Source organism: Hemiscyllium ocellatum, chromosome 4, assembly GCF_020745735.1.
Source record: "Hemiscyllium ocellatum isolate sHemOce1 chromosome 4, sHemOce1.pat.X.cur, whole genome shotgun sequence".
Lineage (NCBI taxonomy): Eukaryota > Metazoa > Chordata > Chondrichthyes > Orectolobiformes > Hemiscylliidae > Hemiscyllium > Hemiscyllium ocellatum.
Genome location: NC_083404.1, coordinates 125639837 through 125654363, shown reverse-complemented (window position 1 = coordinate 125654363; position 14527 = coordinate 125639837).

Genomic DNA, 14527 nt, shown 5'->3' with positions numbered 1-14527 from the left:
GAATTTGAAGACACTTCCCCCCCCCCCCCCAATAATGGCATACTCGGCACCAGGCAACCGGTTCCATATAAGGGAAAGAGCAGCTGTGATAGGTCGGAAATTGCAGAAAGGCGGGGCTTGGGTGTGGGGCGGAGATGATTGACAGTGGAGCACGTGCTCGGTCCTCTCGCGCAATGGCCGTTAACGTCGCAATAGCGCGGGTTTGAGCTGGGTCGGTGGGGGAGAAGGAGTTGGATCTAGAAGGTTCCATGGGAGAGTGGCTGACTGCTACCGCCATTGTCTTTGGGCAGGGGTTCGTTTCCAGATGGTAAGGTAGGGGAGAACGTCGGCCGTAGAGACCATTCAGGTTCCTCCTGCGATCACACCTGCACCTTCCCCGCCCCCCCCTTTCCCCAAACACTCTCGATTCCCCAATCGGTGGAAGAAATCCTCTTCCCCATTGGAACTCGTTTTACACTTGGCGCAATTTTCATTCATTGGGCATGGGTGTCACTGACTGGAACAGCTTTTACTGCCCATCCCTGGTTGCTCTTGAAGGTCTTGGCTCCAAGGTGAGATGCCTTCTTCAAATGCTGCAGTCCATTTGCTTTGGGTTGCTCCCATTGCCCTCAGGGAGGGTTTCTGGGATTTTGACACAGGAAGGGAGATGTATTTCCAAGTCAAGACGGCGATTGGCTTGGAGGGGACCTCACAGATGGTGGGGTACTTATGTATCTGCTGTCCATGTTCTTCTAGTCGGAAGTGGTTTTATGTTCGGAAGAAACTGTCCAAGAAGATGTGGAAAACGTTTATGCTGTATCTTAGACTCGTGGCGATGGTGTCACAGGCAGGTTTGGGTTCCCAGCAACTTCTGCATCTCCAAGTCAATCCTAACAATGACTGATAACTGCTGCAGCGGAGGCGAGTTTGGGTTCCTGATGGTGGCTGCATCCAGCACAGATTCATGGAGGCATGTTTGGGCCCAGTTCAAGACTCAGCGGCAGCAGTGACTGCATTGGCGAGATGGGCCCGAAGTGGACTCATGGTGGTGACAAAGCCGAGTTGGGACCAATGTGGTTCTCAGTGGCATTGGTGGCATCTGGATTGGCGAAGTTCTGTGAGGATTCAGTGGTGGCAGTGCAGCGAAGGGGACTTGTGCCTGGCCACCAAGCCCATGGCCCATGACAGAGCGCTTAACAAGAAAGTGTTTAAAGTTGGCCACTTTTAAAATTTCTTTTGCCTTTTATATTCATGTTTTGGTTTTTTTTTCTGTATTTTAAGGTATTGCTGGAGAGTGGCAATATTTATTATACAACACTTTTCATCGTATTTTGTAACAAGATACATGTGACTATAAATAAATTAAATCAATAAATTGTCTATGGTGCACACTACTGAGTGTCGGTATGGAGGGAGAGTGTGTTTGTGGACATGGTGCCAAGCCAGATTTGTCCTGGATGGTGTTGAGCTCCTTGAGTGTCATTGAATGTTCTGTCTCAACCCTGTAGACCAGCTTTGGGGTTTGAGGAGGTGAGTTACTTGCTGAGGATTCCTAGCCTGTGACATGCTCTTACAGTCATGGCATTTAGTTGGTTAGTTCAGCTCGGTTTATGACCAAAGATAACACTTAGGGCAGCTTCAGAATTGGTAATGCCATTGAATGTCAAAAGATGGTGGATAGAATCTCTGTTGTTGTAAATGGTAATTGACTGGCATTTATGTCGTGAATGTTACTTGTCACATTGTCAGCCCAACCTATATATTGGTCAGATTGGATTTGTCCTGCTTTCTGTGAACAGGACATACCTAGGCAGTTTTTCATGATATTGAACAATGGTGTCTGCACATGGACAGCAGAAGAGATTGTACTAGGATGGGGGTGTGTACAAGGTAGACATATGGGTGATTTGTGGGAAAGTTGGAAGGATTCCCAGTAATCTTTTTCTCCCATTGCTTTGATAGGACTGGATAATATACTGGGGGAAGTGCTCCTGCTATTTTCCAGTAGAACTCCATAGTTTGTTGTTGTACCCATGGCAATGTTGCAGGAAAAAGGAGGGAAAGATATAAAATGGACTGTCCATTTACTGAAGCTGAGTTGCTGAGACTGGAGGGTTGAGTTATAGGGAGAGGCTGGATAGGTTCCTCCCTGAAGTGTAGGAAGCTGAGGGGTGACCTTGTGAGTGGAGACAAAGAAAATGGGTGAGATTCTTAATCAGTACTTTGCATTGGTATTCACAGAGGAGAGGGACACGGCAGATGTTGAGGTTAGTGATAGATCTTTGGTTACTCTAGGTCAAGTCAGCATAAGGAGGGAGGACGTGTTGTGTATTCTAAAAGGCATTAAGGTGGACAAGTCCCCAGATCTGGATGGGATCTATTCCAGGTTATTGAGGGAAGCGAAAGAGGAAATAGCTGGGGCATTAACAGATATCTTTGCATTCTTGAACATGGGTGAGGTCCCAGAGGACTGGAGAGTTGCTAATGTTGTCCCCTTGTATAAATGGATAGCAGGGATAATCCAAGTAATTATAGACCTCTGAGCCTGATGTCAGTGGTAAAGAAGCTGCTGGATTACGATATTGAGGGATAGGATGTATTCCCATTTGAAATAACATGGGCTTATCAGTGATAGGCAACATGGTTTTGTGCAGGGAGGTTCGTGACTTACAAACCTAATAGAATTTTTGAGGAGGTGACAAAGTTGATTGATGAGGGAAGGGATGTAGATGTCATATACATGAACTTTAATAAGGCATTTGATTAGATTCCCCATGGTAGGCTGATGGAAAAGGTGAAGTCACATTGGATCCAGGATGTTACAGCTAGATGGGTAGAAAACTGGCTGGGCAACAAGAGACCGAGTAGTAGTAGAAGGGAGTTTCTCAAAATGGAGACCTGTGACTATTGGTGTGTTCCACAGTGATCCATGCTGGGACCAGTGTTGTTTATGATATACACAAATGATTTGGAGGAAGGTGTAGATTGTCTAATAAGCAAGTTTGCAGATGACGCTAGGATTGGCAGAGTAGCAGATGGTGCAGGGGACTGTTATCGAATACAGCAGAATATAGATAAATTGGAGGGTTGAGCAGAGAAATGGCAGATGGAGCTAAATGGGAGCAAATGCGAGATGATGCATTTTGGAAGATCCAAATCAAGAGTGAACTATATAGTAAATGTAGAAGTCCTGGGAAAATTTGATTCACAGAGAGATCTGGGTGTTCAGGTCCATTGTTCCCTGAAGGTCAGTAGAGTGGTCAAGAAGGCATTTGGTGTGCTTTCCTTCATTGTAAGAGGTATTGAGTACAAGAGTTGGCAAGTCATGTTACAGACGTATAAGACTTTGGTTCGGCCACATTTGAAATATTGTGTGCAATTCTGGTTGCCACATTACCAAAAGGATTTGGATGCTTTTGTGAGGGTGCAGAGGAGATTCACTAGGATGTTGCTTGATATGCTAGCTATGAAAAGAGGTTGACTAGATTAGGATTTTTGTATTAGAAAGATGGAGGTTGAGGAGGTACCCGATTGAGGTCTACAAAATCATGAGAAGTGTAGACAGGGTGGATAGCAAGAAGCTTTTGCCCTGGGCGGGGGGGTCAATTACTAGGGGTCACGAGTTCAAAGTGAGAGGGGAAAAGTTTAGGGAGATATGCATGGAAAGTTCTTCACGCAGAGGGTGGTGGGTGTCTGGAATGTGTTGCCAGTGGAGGTGGTAGGGACGTAATGATATCACCATTTAAGATGTATCTAGATAGGTTCATGAATAAGCATAGAGCAAAAGGATACAGACCCTTAGAAATTAGATGGCAGGTTTAGGTAGAGGATCTGGATCAGCATAGGCTTGGAGGGCTGAAGGACCTATTCCTGTGCTGTCATTTTCTTTGTACTTAAGGATTTATAAAATCATGAGGGGCATAGATAATGTGAACAGTTGAGGTCTTTTCCCCGGGGTAGGGGAGTCCAAAACCAGAGGGTATGGTTTAAAGTGAGAGGGGTGAGATTTAAAAGGGACCTGAGGGCCAACGTATGCATAATACCCTCTGTATGAAAATGGGATGGACTACCAGAGGACATGGGAGAGGCATATACAATTACAAAATTTAAAGGCATTTGGACAGGTACATGGATAGGAAAGGTTTAGAGGATATGGACCAAACACAGGCAAATGGGATTAGTTCAGTTTAGGAAACCTGGTCAGCATGGATGAGTTGTTTCTGTGGTGTATGCTTCTATGACTCTGTGACATGACTATGATTCAGTGAAACAGAAAGTAATAGTCAGTAGGTATTTGTCTGAGTTCCCCAGGGGTTGGTATTGGGACTCTTGCTTATCCTAATATATGGTAATGATCTAGATCTTGGTGTGTATGGCAACAATTTCAAAGTTTGCAGAAGACACTAACAAGTTTTGAGAAGATTTGTAGCTCAGGCTGAGGTTCTGGATGTAGGTTTGCTTGCTGAGCTGGAAGACTTGTTTTCAGATGTTTCGTCACCATACTAGGTAACGCCTTGGTAGCCACAAAACGACATGATCCATCTCACTAGTACGCTTACTTATGATTGAAAAAGGATGCCACTTCGACTGGGGCAACACATCTATCCTAGGACAAACCAAACAGAGACACGCACGAAAATTCCTAGAAGCATGGCATTCCACCGAAACTCTATCAACAAACACATTGACTTGGAACCCATTTACCACCCCCTGAGAAAAACAACAGGAAATGACATCGCCACAGAAAATGACATCACTGGCTCAAGGAAACTCAAACATATAAATAGAAAGCGGGCTACACCACCAGTGCTTCATTCGGAGGCTCACTGAAGATGTTACCTAGTATGGTGATGAAATGTCTGAAAATGAACCATCCAGCTCAGCGAACAATCCTACATCCAGAAAACACTAAGCTTGGAAGAATTATAAACTGTGAGGATGATAGTATGGAACTTCAAAAGGACATTTACAAGTTGGTGAAATGAATGGATAGGAGACAGATGAGGCTTGATGTAGAAAAGTGTGAGGTGAAACACTTTGGTTGGAACAAAATGAAAGACAGTATAAAATGGGGGGTGATTACAGTTCGAAATGGGGTGCAGGGGTAGAGGATGTGTATGTGTACACGTCATTGAAGGTGGTACAATAGATGGAGATAACAGTTCATAAAGCAGGCAGTGCTCTTGGCTTTGTTACAATGGCATAGATTACAAGAGTGGGAAGGTGATGTTGAACTTGTACAGAATTTCATGTTATGGGTGCCAAATTGTCGGAAACATGAGAAAGCATTGGAGAGAATACCGAAGTTATTTCCTAGAATGATTCCAGAATGGGAAACCTTAGTTTTGAGATTCTCCTTGGAAAGAAGGCTGAGAGATGATTTGATTATTCAAAAACCACCAGCAGGCTGGATACAATAGATAGAGAGCAGTTTCTGTTTGTAAAAGACAACATAATGAGAAAGCATAGGTTTAAAGTGATGTGCCAACAAAGCAAGAATAATGTGAGAAAACAGCAAATAGTTGGGGTAAGGGGCTGGTTAGCTCAGTTTGCTGGTTGGTAATGTAGTGTAGCATCAACGGCACAAGTTCAGTGCCCATTACCAGCTGAGGTCACTGTGGAAATCCCACTTTCTGAACCTTGCCCTTGCCTGAGGTATAGCAGCCTTCAGATTAAACTTACCACCAGTGTCTCTAATGAGAGAGCAGCACTGTGGTCCACTGGGAGTATGGCAACTTTACTTTTATCTTTAATTCGAGTATAAAATGCACTGATTGGAAGTGTGGTGGAGGCAAGTTTAATTGAAGCATTCAAGAGGCATTGGCTTAATTAGATACAAATGGTCTGTAGGTAGATAGGGAAAAGGCAGGAGATTCAAGGTAGGGTAATAGAACCGGTGCAGGTATGATGGAACATCTGTGCTATATCAATTCTGTGATTCTGAGCTGTTTGATAATTTTTCCACACACTGCCTTTCTGATTCTCTGCTTCTAATTCATCACATATATCACTTGGTTGTTTCTGTTTGCCAACTGTTTGAATTTCTGACTTTAACCTTTAGTGATGATCCACATCCTTTTTGTACTTTCCTTCCCCCTTGACTTCAGTCTGGCAGCAGTGTCTGAGTTGGTGAGATGGTACTGGAGATTGGCAACTCTAGTTCTGGCATAGCAGTGAGGGGACTTGTGGCTGGTCGTTCCAAGTCCATGGCTGAGCACTTCACAAGGGAGATTATAAATTGAACTTTATTTCTTTATTTTTCTGCCTTTATATTCTGTGCTTTATTTTATTTTTCTGACTTTTAAGATGGTGTTGGAGAGTGGCAACCCTACAAAAACCCTAACAAATACATGTGACAATAAATCAAATCAAAAATTCTCATCAGATAGGGCGGCATGATGGCTCAGTGGTTAGTACTGCTGCCTCACAGCACCAGGGACCTGGGTTTGGTTCCAGCCTCGGGCGACTGTCTGTGTGGAGTTTGCACGTTCTCTCCGTGTCTGCATGGATTTCTTCTGAGTGCTCCAGTTTCCTCCCACAGTCCAAAGTTGTGCAGATTAAGTGAATTGTCTGTGCTAAATTGTCTATAGGGTTCAGGTGCATTAGTCAGGAGTGTATATATAGGATAGGGGGAATGGGTCTGGGTGGGATACTCTTCGAAGCATTGGTGTGGACCTCTTGGACCGAAGTGCCTGTTTCCACACTGTAGGGATTCTATGTGTCATTCTATGCATCTATGACCATCCTTTGTGCTTCACAGGCTGTGCAAATCCTAACACTTTCTTTGCTTTGTCCATATGAACAGTGTTAGAGGCTTGCTAAAGCTCTCCTGCTATTCCTTTGTCAATCAGCATTTGTAGTGACATTAAAGCCTATTTTTGCAACATATAAACATATGAACAAATGAAATAAGGGCTAAAGTAGGTTTGGTTCCTTGAGTCAGTTTCACTCTTCAATTAGATCATGGCTGATACCTTTCTGTTGCAAATTCCACATTGTAATAAATACCACAATAATCTTTGATTCCCTTGTTTAACAATAAACTATTCACCACACCTTCACCACCTTCTGAGGCAGAGAGATCCAGTTGCACAGCCCCCAAGAGAAAACATCTCCTGATCTCTGTCCTGGTAGTTTGCACATTCTCCCTGTGTCTGCGTGGGTTTCCTCCTGGTGTTTCGGTTTCCTTCCACAGTCCAAAGATGTGCAGGTTAGGTGAATTGGCCATGCTAAATTGCCTATAGTGATGGGTGTACAAGTCAGGGTGGGTTGCTCTTCAGAGGGTCGGTGTGGACTTGTTGGGCCAAAGGGCCTGTTTCCACACTGTAGGGAATCTAAATGATAAAGCAACCTCTAATTTTGAAACAATGTTCCTGTTCTGCAAGCAGAAATATCCTTTCTATGTCCACTTTGTCAAGATCATTCAGGATCTTACATGCTTTAATCAAGTTACCCCTTACAGTTCTAAACTCCAATGGACCTAAGCCGAGTCTGTTTAACTTATTCTTCTAGGACAACACATCATTTCAATCTACTCAACTTCATCTGAATCACATTCAAGGAATTTACATCCTTCCTCAAATAAGGAGACAACCTTCATACGGTATTCAAGATGTGGTCTCACCGATGCCCTGTATAACTGAAATATAATATTCTTACTTTTATGTTCAATTCCTTTCATAAAGGGTAACATTCCATTGTCCTTCTTGATTACTAGTTCTACTTACATAATAATGCTTTTTGTCTCATGCACCAGAATACTTAAATCCCTCGGTAGTTCAGAATTCTGCAGTTGTTCTGCATTTAAGTAATACCTTTCTTTATTCTTACTGCCAAAGTGAACAAATTCATACTTCTTTCAATTATACTTTATCTGACAGATTTTTTTGCATTCACTTAACTTATGTGCAATTTCTTTATGTTTTCTTCACAACAAGATTTCCTATCTGTGATGGTGTCTTCTATGAATTTAACCACAGTGCCTCTGCTTCCCCCATGTAAGTCATTAATGTAAAAAGTTGAGGTACCAGCATACACCCCTGGAGAAATCCATTCGTCACAGCCTGCCCATTAGACAAGACCTGATTATGGATACTCTTTGCTTTCTGTCAGCGAACCAATCTTCCATCCATGCTAATATTGTTACCCCTGTACACCATGAGCTTGCATTTTCCACAACAAACATTGATGTGTTCCTTACCAAATGCTTTCTGGAAATCCAGGTAGACAACTACAGATTCTACGTTATTTATGGTACATGGTACTTTTCAAAAAACGACAATAAATTGGTTAAACATGATTTCCCATTAACCAAATGCTGACTGTTTCTGATTACTTTGAATTTTTCCAATATGCAGCTAAAATCTCCTCGACTCCTCCAACTCATAACAAGAGGAATTGAGTATAGAAGCAGAGAGGTCCATCTGCAGCAAAGATGTCCTTCATAACAAGAGGAATTGAGTATAGAAGCAAAGAGGTCCCTCTGCAGCTGTACAGGGCCCTGGTGAGACTGCACCTGGAATATTGTACTCCGTTTTGGTCTCCAAATTTGAGGAAAGACTTTCTGGCTATTGAGGGAGTGCAGTGTAGGTTCACGAGGTCAATTCCCAGAATAGCGGGACTATCTTCCGCTGAAAGATTGAAGCAACTGGGATTGTATACGCTTGAGTTTAGAAGGCTGAGAGGGGATCTGATTGAGACGTATAAGATTATTAAAGGATTGGACACTCTGGAGACAGGAAGCATGTTTCCGCTGATGGGTGAGTCCTGAACCAGAGGACACAGTTTAAAAGTAAGGGGTAGGCCACTTAGAACAGAGTTGAGGAGAAACTTCTTCACCCAGAGAGTGGTGGGTATATGGAATGTTCTGCCTCAGAAGGCTATGGAGGCAAGGTCTCTAGATACTTTCAAGAAAGGGTTGGACAGAGCTCTTAAGGATAGTGGAATAAAGGGTTATGGGGATAAGGCAGGAACAGGATGCTGATTGAAGATGATCAACCATGATCATAATGAATGGTGGTGCTGGCTCGATAGGCAGAATGGCCTACTCCTGCACCTATTGTCTATTGACTCCTCGACTCCTCCTCCTCCTCCTCGTCCGACTCCTCAACCCATGACCTTTGGTGACCTCTGGTGAGGAGCAACGATCCCTGACTCCGGTGAGGACTCCTGGCCTGGCATAGCAACCTCCTGCAGTGTCCTCCCGTGTGGCATATCGCTGGCGAGGTGTGGAATCAGGGCCCGGTGTGGACTGGAAACGGTTGTACCAAACTTTTTTTTGTAATGCTGGACATTTTATTTCTGTATTGTCAAAAATCTTGTAACAAATGAAGATGTGCATGAGTACTTTGTATCTACGTCAGCACTATAATTGGCGACATGTAAACGTTTCACTATACTTACTGAGTAAATGTGGCAGTAAAAGTTATTCTATCCTATAATTATAATTTTGCTAAGTTCCTCTATAATTTCCATGTCCTGATTTACAATTATTATTGGAATGTTTTTAGAAATGCTCTTTTGTTAAGACAGAAGTAAAATATTTGTTCATTTGATCCACCTCTTCCTTATTATAAGACCGTAATCATAGGACAAGTAGACCATTCAGCCCACTGAGCCTGCTCCAACATTCAATGAGTAATCCTCGACTCCAGTTTCCTGTCTTTTCCCCATAATATTTGCTTCTCTTATTGATTAAAAATCTGCCTGTTTCAGCTTCGAACATACTTAAAGACCCAACCTGTACAGTTCTCTACAGTAAAGAATTCCACAGATTCACTACTCTGAGAATGAAATCTTCTTCATCTCTGTCTTAAATGTCAGTGTTCCCTTTAAGCTGTCTGATTGTACATGCGTTGTAGCTGCCCCAAAGTTTTGTGTACCGTAATTGGTGTTGGGCTGGTTGTTATTGACTTTCAAGACATCCCCAAAAAGAGAAACAACTTCTCCATATTCTGTCAAACCCCCTAGAATTCTCATATATTTCAATAAGGTTGCTTTTCATCCTTCTAAACTGGAATGAGAATGTTCCCAATCTACTCAACCTCTTCCACTAAGATAATTCCTCATACTTGGGATCAACCTAGCAAACATTCTCTGGACTAACTCCAATGCCTCCTCAAATAACTGGAACAAAATCATGCGCAATATTCTACATGTGGCAGAATAATTTTATAATTGTATAATTTTAGCAAGATTTCATTATTTTAATGCACCTTTGAAATATAGGCCAACAGTTTATTTACTTCCCAATTACCTGTAAATTTGAATGCTAGCATTTTTTTTCATGCTGCAGGACTCTCCAATTCCTTTGTGTCATAGCTTTAGATTACTTGTAGTGTGGAAACAGGCCCTTCGGCCCAACAAGTCCACACTGACCCGCCAAAGCGCACCCCACTCATTCCCCTACATTTACCCCTTTACCTAACACTACAGGCAATTTAGCATGGCCAATTCATCTAACCTGCACATCTTTGGATTGTGGGAGGAAACCGGAGCACCCGGAAGAAACCCACGCAGACACGGGGAGAATGTGCAAACTCCACACAGACAGTCGCCTGAGTCTGGAATCGAACCTGGGTCTCTGGTGCTGTGAGGAGTAGTACTAACCACTGTGTCACTTTCTGCAGACTTTCTCCATTTAAAATATATTCAACTTTATTATTTCTGCCAAAGTGCATAATGTCTGATTTCCCCACATTTATATTTCATCTGCCAAGTTTTTTCCCCACTTGTTTAACTTGTTCACATTGCTCTGTAGAATCTTCGTGTCAGCCTCACCACTTCCCTTCCCATCTATGTTTGTATCATTTGCAAACCTGGCTATTGTAACATTCTTCAAACTTGGTTATATAAATCTATTATTAACTCTTCTTCCTCACGCATTAGAGGATCAACAGCCATGTCACTAACACTTTTTCTGTTAAATATTTCTCTAGCCTGTTGCTATCCATCTTCATATTATTGGCTAGTTTCCTCTCTGACTCTAACTTATTCTTCTGGATTAGCCTTTTAGACATTCTCTACTTGTCTTTACATTTCTGATCAATCATCTGACGTGCCACTCATCTTTGCACTGTGATCCTCTCCCAAACTTACTTATATGTTAGTTAACTATGGATGATAACTACCTTGAGAATGTTTCTTGACATTGGAATAATTAGAGTGTTCTGAAATATCTCGTTAAATATCTGCCACTGTGTCTCTATTCAACTATACCGTAGCCTGTAGGCAAGTTCACCTCAGCTAGCTTCGCTTTTGTGTTCACTTAATTAATCTTTTTTAACTTTAAAACAATATCTGAAACAACTGTTCTGAAGAAGGGTCTCTCAACCCAAAATATTAAATCTGATTTATCTCCACAGATGCTGCTGAACCTTTCTAGCAATTTCTGTTTTTATTAACTTTAAAACAGTTGTCTTAGACCCAATCTTCTCCCTTTTAAACTGGAACTAAATTCCAGTCATAGTGAAATTTCACAACAATTGATATCATCATTGCAGAGACTAGCTTCTGAATTGACTAATTCAAGTTACATCCCACCAGCTATTATGGTGGGGTTTGAAAATGTGTCTCCAGAATGTCAGCCTGATCCTCTGGATAACTAGCAGTGACATTACCAGAATGCCACCACTACCTCTAACTCACTGAATTTTCCCCTTGGCTCAGGGAAAATTCTTTTCTGAAAATGTGTGAACCTTTTTATTGTTGCCTTCCATTTTTTGCAAGTTTTGGATGCACAGTATCTCAGAATCAACTGCAAAAGTACATTTGCCCGCTGTTAAATATTTTGAATGCTGTAATGAATGACCTACATGGAGACCCAGGCCTGCTTAATGGGGATTAGCATCTCTGTTGTTGCCTGACACTTAAATAGCGTGGAAGTTACTTGTTGCTTATCGGCCTTACCTTGGATGTTGTCCAGATCTTGCTGTGTGCAGGGCATGGACTGCTTCATTTGAGGAATTATGACTGTAGCTGAACATTGTACAATCATGAATGTCCTTTTGTTAGAAGGAAGGTCATTGAGGAAGCAGCTGAAAATATATTGGGCCTAAAACCCTGCTGTGAACATCTTCTATTTAGGAGCTTTTGAACAAATTGATTGTCTTATCTAGAAACAGATGGATAAAATAATGTTTTACTACATACCAGAATTGAATCCATCACACCACATTCTAAATAACTTACAAAACTCCCTTTCAGTCTGTTATGCCACAATTGTCAAAAGTTGATTTGATTTGTTTTATGGCTTATCATTTCAAAATTCCAGTGTACTTTGAATCTAATGCCATTGAAAAACATAAAATACATGGTATTTAATTACTGATGTGTTTAAACTGATGTGTCTGATATATATATATTATAAAATGTTCATATTCCAATCCTGTTGATCTGATTTGAGGTTGCTGGTGAATTGTTAACCCAGAAAAGAAAAATGAATTGTTCCAATTTTTAATATCCAGAAGAAAAATATGACATATAATATTTCCTTTGAAAATATGAGGATATTTAAAGTTAGTCCCACACTTGCTTTTCTGAAACAGAGGCTTGTTGAGACAAATGTTCTGCAATTTTCTGTGGTCTTGTAAGTGTGGTTTTGATAGTTTGGTAGTCTAAAAGATAAATGGTACAAGTTGTTTGTTAGTATGGATAAGGATTGGGTCAGAGCATTCAGCTACTCATTGATTTATATCAGTTAATTTAATCGCTGCTTAAATATTAAAGTGTTTATACACAGTGCTTAACTATTCCCTAAGAGCTCACAAATGGTCCAGTATCACTTTTGTTTATGTATAGAATTAGCATTGCCATTATGTCCAGAGCAGTAAATAATTTTGCTCTGATGAACCTCCACTTTTCAAAAGGCCGCATTTGCTGACACTGCAGCTACAGAGGGTGCACTCCTTGTACATGCAAGCTCTGTGCCTGGGAAGCCACAATCCACAATGCCACAAGTACTTGCCTACATCGAAGATCACTGTTCAGGCAGCCTCTTGATCTCTCCTTTTATACCAAGCACCTTGCTGCCTCTCTCACCACTCTGCTTCTTACCTCGCTCACCATCCACCTGTCAACATTTTGCTGTACCTCTTGATGATCCTCTGAATGCACTACTCACCATGCTACTGCCAATCCCTTTTGAGAGAGGGAAGCAGTGAGATAATAGGATAGGAAGAGGGAAGCAATGAGGGAGCAGGATAAGGAGAGGGAAACATTTGGGACAATAAGTAGTGATGGGATGGGATTTGAATAGAATGTGAGGTAATGAATGGGGTAGACCAAGTGGGAAGGAATGAGGATTTGGAAGTGTGTCTGAAAGTGGGAAGGAGTGAGTGGATGGCAAGTATTTAATGGACAACACAACACACTGATATTCGCAGTTACTGCATGCGGCAGTGGACAGGGTGGCTGCCAAGTTTCTGTCCCAGTTTAGTGATCAGAGATACCATGTTGTAAAAAGATGCATATCTGAATATTACTTGTGTGAATGATTAGCATTAGATGGCTGACAGATATTCAAAAGCTCCAGACTCCAGGTTCATGTGGCATAAGCCATGCACCATTAGCTGCCAACAGAATGAAAGAAAACTTACAATTGACACAGAAGCTCCTTTCTCAGCAGTCTTAATGAATCTCATCTGACCTTGAAGAACTAACTAGACTCACACAGGTCACACACAGATAAATGAAGTAGTTAGAAGCAATATTAGTCATAGGCTACGCAACAAAAATTTAAAAAGTCATTTGAAATAAATTAATTTGAACATTTTTGCTACTACAGATCTTGACCTAGATATTTGATTGTGTTGTGAAGCGAGCCTTCCCTAGCATGTGTGATTAAACTTGTCCAACAAATTCTAGTGCTAACAATCATTGAGAGTCCTACAGCAATGTTATTTAAAGAGTTTATTCCTTTTATATCGATCAATTGCTGGTTTGTCCTTGTACGTAGAATTTTTCCCCTTTTTTTGTGTTGCAGAAGTGAATACTGCCATCTAGTAACACATTTCTGTTAGTGCTGGTCTGTATTAGCTCATAATTTTAATTTAGAGTTTAGACTGCAACAGGATGAGAAGTAGTGAAATGGAGAGGAGAGATGAAAAGAAGAACAAGAGGCTAAAAACCACGGTGGGTGTTGAGTAATCTTCTCCCTAGTACAAATAAAGAAGGCTAGCGTGCGCTGGGTGCAACTGGAACACAATGCAAACCTGTGAGTTTGGTGAGTCAGGGGGTGAATCTTAAGGATAGTTTCTTTATATAAAATCTGGAATTGCTTGCTATTTGAAACAGTAAGAGCAAAGCTGGAAAGGCATTGACTGCCAGGACACTGAGCTGCCACTGCCTCAGGAAACAGACAGGAGCTGTATAGATGAACCATCTTTTTTATTGTTAAACCTGCAACAGTCCTGCAGTCCTCTGCATCATCATTCAAAGTAACACACTCTGATTGCCATCTTTAGCCCAGTCTCATTGGTCTTGACCTTACCTACGTGAAACTGTGAACACCAACACCAAATGTGGAAACACAAACTTTCAGGTCAGTTTC